The sequence below is a fragment of the Nerophis lumbriciformis genome, linkage group LG17 (assembly GCF_033978685.3).
Source record: "Nerophis lumbriciformis linkage group LG17, RoL_Nlum_v2.1, whole genome shotgun sequence".
NCBI lineage: Eukaryota > Metazoa > Chordata > Actinopteri > Syngnathiformes > Syngnathidae > Nerophis > Nerophis lumbriciformis.
Window position 1 is genome coordinate 9,188,882 of NC_084564.2, and position 11,119 is coordinate 9,200,000.

Consider the following 11,119-nt stretch of genomic DNA (forward strand, 5'->3'; position numbering starts at 1 on the left):
CATCTTGAATCTTGAATATATACATATGTTATGCAAATGTATACTTATATATGCTGTAATGTTACCTTATAAGGCATGAAGATGTTAAACAAATGTGAATTAGTACCAGAGGTGGGTAGAGTAGCCAGAAATTGTACTCAAGTAAGAGTACTGTTACTTTAGAGCAGTGGTTCTTAACCTGGGTTCGATCGAACCCTAGGGGTTCGCGGAGGTCAAAACACACCCGACTCATCGTGTAAATACAAACTTCTCCCTATCGGCGTATTACGGATACAGCAAGAGCTGACTGATTTGCAGGTGTGTAATTTGTTGTGAGTTTATGCACTGTGTTGGTTTTGTTCTTTGAACAAGGTGATGTTCATGCAAGGTTCATTTTGTGCACCAGTAAAAAACATGGTAACACTTTAGTATGGGGAACATATTCACCATTGATAAGTTGCTTATTAACATGCAAATTAGTAACATATTGGCTCTTAGCTAGTCATTATTAAGTACTTATTAATGCATTATTTGGCATGGCCTTATTATAACCCTGACCCTAACCCTAACCAAATAACTCTAAATTAAGTCTTTGTTACTTAGAATATGTTCCCCTAGTGTCCAAATAACTCTAAATTAAGTCTTTGTTACTTAGAATATGTTCCCCTAGTGTCCAAATAACGCTAAATTTAGTCTTTGTTACTTAGAATATGTTCCCCTAGTGTCCAAATAACTCTAAATTAAGTCTTTTTTACTTAGAATATGTTCCCCATGTGTCCAAATAACTCTAAATTAAGTCTTTGTTACTTAGAATATGTTCCCCTAGTGTCCAAATAACTCTAAATTAAGTCTTTGTTACTTAGAATATGTTCCCCTAGTGTCCAAATAACGCTAAATTTAGTCTTTGTTGCTTAGAATATGTTCCCCTAGTGTCCAAATAACGCTAAATTTAGTCTTTGTTACTTAGAATATGTTCCTCAGTGTCCAAATAACTCTAAATTAAGTCTCTGTTACTTAGAATATGTTCCCCTAGTGTCCAAATAACTCTAAATGTAATCTTTGTTACTTAGAATATGTTCCCCTAGTGTCCAAATAACGCTAAATTTAGTCTTTGTTACTTAGAATATGTTCCCCTAGTGTCCAAATAACTCTAAATTAAGTCTTTGTTACTTAGAATATGTTCCCCTAGTGTCCAAATAACTCTAAATTAAGTCTTTGTTACTTAGAATATGTTCTCCTAGTGTCCAAATAACGCTAAATTAAATCTTTGTTACTGAGAATATGTTCCCCTAGTGTCCAAATAACGCTAAATTTAGTCTTTGTTACTTAGAATATGTTCCCCTAGTGTCCAAATAACTCTAAATTAAGTCTTTGTTACTTAGAATATATTCTTCTAGTGTCCAAATAATTCTAAATTAAGTCTTTGTTACTTAGAATATGTTCCCCTAGTGTCCAAATAACTCTAAATTTAGTCTTTGTTACTTAGAATATGTTCCCCTAGTGTCCAAATAACGCTAAATTTAGTCTTTGTTACTTAGAATATGTTCCCCTAGTGTCCAAATAACTCTAAATTAAGTCTTTGTTACTTAGAATATGTTCCCCTAGTGTCCAAATAACTCTAAATTAAGTCTTTGTTACTTAGAATATGTTTCCCTAGTGTCCAAATAACTCTAAATTTAGTCTTTGTTACTTAGAATATGTTACCCTAGTGTCCAAAAAACTCTAAATTAAGTCTTTGTTACTTAGAATATGTTTCCCTAGTGTCCAAATAACTCTAAATTTAGTCTTTGTTACTTAGAACATGTTCCCCTAGTGTCCAAATAACGCTAAATTTAGTCTTTGTTACTTAGAATATGTTCCCCTAGTGTCCAAATAACTCTAAATTTGGTCTTTGTTACTTAGAATATATTCCCCTAATGTCCAAATAACGCTAAATTTAGTCTTTGTTACTTAGAATATGTTCCCCTCGTGTCCAAATAACTCTAAATTAAGTCTTTGTTACTTAGAATATGTTCCCCTAGTGTCCAAATAACTCTAAATGTAGTCTTTGTTACTTAGAATATGTTCCCGTAGTGTCCAAATAACGCTAAATTTAGTCTTTGTTACTTAGAATATGTTCCCCTAGTGTCCAAATAACTCTAAATTAAGTCTTTGTTACTTAGAATATGTTCCCCTAGTGTCCAAATAACTCTAAATTGAGTCTTTGTTACTTAGAATATGTTCCCCTAGTGTCCAAATAACTCTAAATTAAGTCTTTGTTATTTAGAATATGTTCCCCTAGTGTCCAAATAACTCTAAATTAAGTCTTTGTTACTTAGAATATGTTCCCCTAGTGTCCAAATAACTCTAAATTGAGTCTTTGTTACTTAGAATATGTTCTCCTAGTGTCCAAATAACTCTAAATCAAGTCTTTGTTACTTAGAATATATTCTCCTAGTGTCCAAATAACTCTAAATTTAGTCTTTGTTACTTAGAATATGTTCCCCTAGTGTCCAAATAACTCTAAATTTAGTCTTTGTTACTTAGAATATGTTCCCCTAGTGTCCAAATAACTCTAAATTAAGTCTTTGTTACTTAGAATATGTTCCCCTAGTGTCCAAATAACTCTAAATTAAGTCTTTGTTACTTATAATATGTTCCCCTAGTGTCCAAATAACTCTAAATTAAGTCTTTGTTACTTAGAATATGTTCCCCTAGTGTCCAAATAACGCTAAATTTAGTCTTTGTTGCTTAGAATATGTTCCCCTAGTGTCCAAATAACGCTAAATTTAGTCTTTGTTACTTAGAATATGTTCCCCTAGTGTCCAAATAACTCTAAATTAAGTCTTTGTTACTTAGAATATGTTCTTCTAGTGTCCAAATAACTCTAAATTAAGTCTTTGTTACTTAGAATATGTTCCCCTAGTGTCCAAATAACTTTAAATTAAGTCTTTGTTACTTAGAATATGTTCCCCTAGTGTCCAAATAACTCTAAATGTAGTCTTTGTTACTTAGAATATGTTCCCCTAGTGTCCAAATAACTCTAAATTAAGTCTTTGTTATTTAGAATATGTTCCCCTAGTGTCCAAATAACTCTAAATTAAGTCTCTGTTACTTAGAATATGTTCCCCTAGTGTCCAAATAACGCTAAATTTAGTCTTTGTTACTTAGAATATGTTCCCCTAGTGTCCAAATAACTCTAAATTAAGTCTCTGTTACTTAGAATATGTTCCCCTAGTGTCCAAATAACTCTAAATTAAGTTTTTGTTATTTAGAATATGTTCCCCTAGTGTCCAAATAACTCTAAATTAAGTCTCTGTTATTTAGAATATGTTCCCCTAGTGTCCAAATAACTCTAAATTAAGTCTCTGTTACTTAGAATATGTTCCCCTAGTGTCCAAATAACTCTAAATTAAGTCTTTGTTATTTAGAATATGTTCCCCTAGTGTCCAAATAACTCTAAATTAAGTCTCTGTTATTTAGAATATGTTCCCCATACTAAAGTGTTACCAAAAACATATAACTTTGTCTTGAATTTGAGAAAAAAAAACATTTTATTTTTCACTAAAGAAGGGTTCGGTGAATGCGCATATGAAACTAGTGGAGTTTGGTACCTCCAACAAGGTTAAGAACCACTGCTTTAGAGATGTATTACTCAAGTAAAAGTAAGGAGTAGTCACCCAAATATTTACTTGAGTAAAAGTAAAAAGTATGTTGTGAAAAAACTACTCAAGTACTGAGTAACTGATGAGTAGCCTTTTTCGTTTCATGATGACGGCAATAAGTAATGCACAAAAACATAAAAATAGCAATGAGCAAATTCAGAGCCAGGAATGTCTCTTAAGCAACTAAAACAATAATATATATTAAATAATAATACATTAATATAAAAAAATGAAGGCAAATTGAGCCACAATAACTTAACAGCACCATAGGCTCAGTAGGCAGAGATTACAAAGGAAAATAACAAGTTAGCCTTTACGCAAACCATAAACTGATAGGTGTGGGCTGCACCTGGGAACACACTGATTGGTGTTTCTATGCATGCATGTGTGTGTGTGTGTGTGTGTGTGTGTGTGTGTGTGTGTGTGTGTGTGTGTCTATGAGGCTGCAGTGCGTTAATAAATGTCCCCACACGATGTACATTTGACAGTGATTCATAGCAGGGAAGCTAACATCAGCCTACGGTGACAGCCAAAATATCTACTAACGTTACTTACCGCCATGTGCTTCCTCAAATTTGACGTTGAGTTCATGTAAGCTTAAGCTTGTTAATCATGTGACCGCCTGGCTCTGTTTGATTGGTGAAACGGAGTCAAAGGTCACCAGTGACTGTATTTGATTGGTGAAACGGAGTCATGCGATAGATCCTACTTTGAAGGTCTGTCTGACAAACCAAAACAAACAAAGCGTGCATTAACAGATTGATAAAAATCAGTAGCGAGTAGCGAGCTGAATGTAGATAAATGGAGCAGAGTAAAAGTAGCGTTTCTTCTCTATAAATATACTCAAGTAAAAGTAAAAGTATGTTGCATTAAAACTACTCTTAGAAGTACAATGTATCCCAAAAATTACTCAAGTAGATGTAACGGAGTAAATGTAGCGCGTTACTACCCACCTCTGATTAGTACTACTAACGCCATCTTAGATGACGTGGAAAATCATCGCTAATGAGCATGACAAAAGGACTCATTTTAGGATCACAAATAGTGAATTTAGCCCGCAATATTTCGGACAAAAACAAAGTTACAAAGTTCAACTCGTTGTACGTACCGGCGATGCAACCTGAAAAGAAAGATATATGCAGTATTTCTTCAAAAAGAACCACCATGAATTTCCTGCTGGCACCCCACATTAGCAGTTTAAATAAAAAATGGTCACATTGTCATATGGGGTATTGTGTGTAGAATTTTAGGACAAAAATTAATTTATTCCATTTTGGAATGAATATGTCGAACAAACATAAAAAGGAGGTGATACATCAAGTTTATCCTTATTAACAATCTAGAACGACAACAACAACAAGCTGAACTGTCCTGTATGCGCTGACACAGAAGTCCCTCGGGTGCCCTCACAAAAGATCAGAAATCACAAAACTCCTTCACTTTACCAACCATATTGCCACAATAATACATTTGGAGTTTAAAAAAACAACAACTTGTCACATTGCTATAATAGCATACTTGCCAACCCTCCCGGATTTTCCGGGAGACTCCCGAAATTCAGCGCCTCTCCCGAAAACCTCCCGGGACACATTTTCTCCCGAAAATCTCCCGAAATTCAGGCGGACCTGGAGGCCACGCCCCCTCCAGGTCTGCATGGAGCAATGTTGTTGTAATATATTGAGTTGGAGGCAATAAACAGGCGAAGGAGTCTCTTTACTGTAGACTTCAGAACAGACTCACACACTTGACGTCAGGTGCGCAACATCACGTAAATCGTTGGCCAACCAAAAAGTAACCCCAGTACGCTGTAGCCAACATTCACCAGGAGATGGCAACAGACAAACAAAGATCACTCTATTACATTCCAGTCTCTCCATGTTTTCTCACCATGGTAACATGTGATCCACATGCACTGTGCGCTGTCTCTGTCCCTCTTGATATTATATATATATATATATATATATATATATATATATATATATATATATATAGCTAGAATTCACTGAAAGTGAAGTATTTTATATATATATATATATATATATATATATATATATATATATTTATTTTTATTTTTTTAATTTTTTTTATCATATATATATATATATTTATTTTACTATATATATATATATCAATCACAGGCAACGAAAGAAACATCATCATCCACGCAAAAAACTCCATTCTCATCCACAACAGTACACCATGGCAAAAAAAGAACAATGCAACATTTGACGTCACTATGGGAAGTTTTGACGGAGCAGAAACGTGTGAACTCGTCGGGAGTTTCCTCCTCTCCCAGCTCGCTAGCCTCAATCTGAACCTTGGTATTTACCGTGATGACGGACTGGCAGTGTGTCGCGCCTCGCCAAGGAGCAGCGAGAATACCAAGAAGCGCATATGCCAAATTTTCAAAGAGAACGGCCTACGGATCACGATTGAAGCAAACAAGCAAACCGTCAACTTCCTTGACGTCACTTTCAACCTGAGAAATAACAGCTACCAACCATTCACAAAACCCAACACAACACTCCAATACGTGCACCATGACAGCAACCACCCACCCACCACCACGAAAAGAATACCTACCGGAATCAATAAAAGGCTATCGATGCTGTCATCTAGCAAAGCTGAATTTGACCAAGCAACCCCCCCGTACCAAAAAGCCCTTGATGAAAGCGGATACAATTTCACCCTCACCTATGAACCCACGCCAGGAAACCAGCCAAAAAAGAACAGAAAACGAAACGACATCATCTGGTACAACCCCCCATACAGCAAAAACGTCTCAACTAACATTGGACACAAATTCCTCAATCTGATTGACAAACACTTTCCCAAAGACAACACCCTAAGAAAAGTATTCAACAAGAACAACATTAAATTGAGCTACAGCTGCATGAACAATATACGACAAATCATCTCAAACCACAACAAAACAATTGTAAATGAGCCGTCGGCCCCCGGACAGAGCGACTCCAAAACCAACAAAGGATGTAACTGTCGAAAGAAACCTGATTGCCCTCTCAACGGGGGGTGCTTACAAACATCAGTTGCCTACCAATCTAAGGTAATACGCAAGGACATTAACACATCCGACACATATGTAGGATTAACCGAGGGAGAATTCAAAACCAGATGGAACAATCACAAGGCTTCTTTCAGGAACCAAAACCTGCGAAATACCACAGAACTCAGCAAACACATTTGGGACCTCAAAGACAATAATGTTGAATATTCAATAACATGGCAAATTCTTGCATCCAGCACACCTTATAATAGTGGTAATAAAAGATGCAACCTATGCTTGAAAGAGAAACTGTTTATTATTTACCGTCCAGACCTGTCATCCCTCAACAAGCGCAGCGAAATTGTAACAGCATGCCGCCATAGACGGAAACACCTCCTAGGTAACACATGAGCCAATCACCACGCCCCTACGCCAGCCTGTACCCACCCACTCTGTGCCCTATATAAACCATGGTATGCGAATGCTCCCATTAAAATCTCCTGATGATTGAGGGTACCCCCCCTCATGAAACAGGCCTGTAGAGATGAAATAGTCTTGTGATTTTTTTCCCCACACATACATACATATATATATATATATATATATATATACATACATATATATATATATATATATATACATATATATATATATATATATGTGTTACAAACTGGTCAAGGGGGTGACCCCGGGATGCAGAGACGAGAGGCAAGTTTGAATAACAAAAAGAGAAAACATTTAATGAGTCCAAAAAGTGTAACAAAAAGCGATGGGGGCAGAAGTGCACACCATGAATACTTAAATGAAAACAGGTTTCTCAGTGGTCGGCAAGGGGAGAAGCCAGGGCACACTATGACACAGGATAAAGTCCTTGTTGCCTCAAGGAGGCTAGGAAACAAACACAACACGTTAGGATTTACAGGATTAAGGAAAAACAACATACCGAGACTGACGAGGCGAAGTAGGCACATGCACGTGGAAGGTGCAGGAAAAATAACCAGCAAGGCCCAGCTGTGGGTGACGAGCTTAAATACTCTGAAGAAAATGGTTTGCAGGTGTGCCTAGTGTCCGCCCCTCGCTGGAGACTAATGAGCTGAGGAAAAATCACAATAAAAGAGAAAGCAGGGAAATAAAAACACAACAGTACCCCCCCCTTAAAGGACGCCACCTGGCGGCTTACCTGGTTTCTCTGGAAAACGAACATAAAATGTATTTAAAAGTGTAGGGTCTAGGATAAGGGAACGCGAGACCCAGGATCGGTCCTCGGGGCCGTAGCCCTCCCAGTCCACCAGATACTGGAAACCCCTGCCCCTTCTCCTCACATCAAGAATGGCCTTGACAGAGAACGCAGGATGGCCATCAATAAGCCTGGGAGGTGGAGGAGGCACCTCTGGAGGACTCAAGAGACTGGTGGAAACGGGCTTGATGAGTGAGACGTGGAACGAAGGATGTATCCTTAGGGAGTCAGGAAGGTGTAGAAAAAAAGGCACAGGGGTGCAGCCTCTGGTCGGTGGTGGAGCGCTGGGAGAGCACAGCCCCCACGCCGGAGTCAGATGCGTCAACCTCGACAACAAATTGAGAGGATATGTTAGGATGGATAAGAACAGGTGCAGAGGTGAACAAAGACTTGAGTTTCTCAAAAGCAGATTGAGTCTCTGAGGTCCACAAAAAGGGAAGCTTAATGGAAGTAAGTCTTGTTAATGGTTCCGCTACTCGACTAAAATTACGAATAAAACGACGATAAAAATTAGCGAAACCTAGAAACCTTTGAAGGAGCTTCCTAGAAGTGGGTGTGGGCCAATCAACCACTGCCTGTATTTTCGCCGGATCTGCTCGGAGTTGACCCCTCTCAACAATAAAACCCAAAAAAGGAACCGACTCAGAATGAAAAACACATTTCTCAGCTTTGACATACAGACGATTTTCAAGAAGGCGTTGGAGCACTAAGCGAACATGCTGGACGTGTAGTTCAGGGGTAGGTGAGAAAATTAGTATATCGTCTAAATAAACTACCACGAAACGGTCGAGCATGTCGCGCAGGACGTCATTTATGAGGCCCTGAAAAACGGCAGGAGCATTGGTGAGGCCGAAAGGCATGACCAGGTATTCAAAATGTCCTAGGGATGTGTTGAAAGCAGTTTTCCATTCATCTCCTTGCTTAATTCTAACTAAATGGTAAGCATTGCGGAGGTCCAATTTGGTGAAATGTCTAGCAGTGTGTAGTGGGTTGAAAGCTGAGTCGAGAAGCGGAAGCGGATATTTATTCTTAACAGTAATATTATTGAGGGCACGGTAATCGATGCAGGGGCGAAGTGTCTTGTCCTTCTTCTCCACAAAAAAGAACCCGGCAGCTAGTGGAGAGTTGGATGGGCGGATAAGACCAGAAGCAAGTGAAGTAGTGATATAGTCCTCTAGAGCATGTCTTTCGTGTCGAGAAATGTTGTATAGTCGCGAAGAAGGGAGTGTAGCACCAGGGAGGAGATCAATACCACAATCGTAGGGACGGTGTGGAGGTAACGACAACGCTCGATCTTTGCTAAAAACTTCTTTAAGGTCGTGATAAGCAGTGGGCACAACCGACAAATCAATGACTTCCTGTGTGACGACGCGCGGGGACCTTGTGCGAGGGCATGCAGACCGCAGACAATGTAAATGACAAAAAATTCCCCAATTAATTATTGTAGCTTTGGCCCAGTCAATATGGGGATTGTGTTTAGCTAGCCAGGTAAGCCCAAGCACAACCGGAGCAGAACGAGAGGGTATGACTAGAAAAACGATTGATTCAAAATGGTTCCCAGATAATTGAAGAGATAACGGAAGGGTCTGATGTATAACGCTCGCCAGGTGACCTCCGTCGAGGGATCGGACAACTCTAGGTTTATGTAACTTAGTAACGGGTATGGAATAACGCTTAATTACAGACTCATCGATGAAATTATCGTCGGAACCAGAATCAACAAGTGCCCTAATGTCCAATTTCTGGGATAAGTCCCAGGCTAGCGTACACGATAGTTGAAGTCTGGACAGTGTCTGACCTGTAGCGGACAGAAGAGGGGCATGGTCGATCGCTGGAGGATGTGAAGCTGGAACAGAGCGAGGAGGCGACGCCTGAGTGCGTAGAGGTGGCGGCGCTTGAGTGCGTAGAGTTGGCGGCGCTTGAGTGCGTAGAGTTGGCGGCGCTTGAGTGCGTAGAGTTGGCGGCGCTTGAGTGCGTAGAGGTGGCGGCGCTTGAGTGCGGCGGCGAACAGGACGATGAGGACAGTGGGAGAGGCGATGCTCCACTTCTCCACAATATAAACACAGTTGGAGGCGGATGCGACGATCCCTCTCAGCTGGAGATAGACGATTACCTCCGAGCAGCATGGGTTCCTCTTCCTGTGGTATCGGCAGGGCATCGACACTGGGTATCGGTGCAAATGTTTGACGCGCTCCATGGCCACTCCCACTGCGCGACGAAGTGCAGAGTCCCTGACGTCGAAAACTCTCTCTCTCCCAGTCAACGAGGCGATTTTCAACCCTCCCCGCCAGAGCGACAAGCTCGTCGAGGTTGTCGGGAGTCTTGAGCGGGATCATGTGTTTCCGGACTCGCTCAGCCAGACCGAGGGAGAAGACGTCCACCAATGCGGAAGTGGGCCATCCGCTCTCAGCAGCGAGCCTTCGGAATTCGATGGCGAAGTCCGTGACGCTGCGCTGACCTTGCTGTAGACGAAGTAATGACCGTGCTGCCTCACGTCCTGGTCTTTCGCGCTGGAAAATGTTCTTCATGGCTTTGGCAAAAGCGGCATACGAGGCACACACGGGAGATTGACGCCCCCATTCCGCGGTGGCCCAGGCGGAAGCCCGGCCACTCATATGGGACATGACAAAAGCCACACGAGCTCTTTCAGTGTAAAAAGAGGTTGGCAATAGTTCAAAAAAAATCTCACACTGGGTGAGGAAAGACCGCACGTCACCTGACTCGCCGGAGAAACGCTCGGGCTTGGAGAGTGGTGGACACGTAGCAGGAGGGGTGTCGTCAGGCAACGGAATCTCTGCGGGTCGAGGATGGCTCAGCGGGACTGCTGCGTCTGCGGTGGGGGAAGTCATCGACTGCAGAGCGGTGACTACGCTTCCCAGCTTTGTCTCCAAGATATTTATGCGAGCATCTTGGCGTTCCGCCATGGCTTTGACGCCAGCCCTAAGCACGCCAAATTGTTCTTCCTGTTGGTCTAGAGTTCTTCTGACCGGTTCGATCTCTGCGAGGTCCATGATGTGGCTGGTTATTATGTTACAAACTGGTCAAGGGGGTGACCCCGGGATGCAGAGACGAGAGGCAAGTTTGAATAACAAAAAGAGAAAACATTTAATGAGTCCAAAAAGTGTAACAAAAAGCGATGGGGGCAGAAGTGCACACCATGAATACTTAAATGAAAACAGGTTTCTCAGTGGTCGGCAAGGGGAGAAGCCAGGGCACACTATGACACAGGATAAAGTCCTTGTTGCCTCAAGGAGG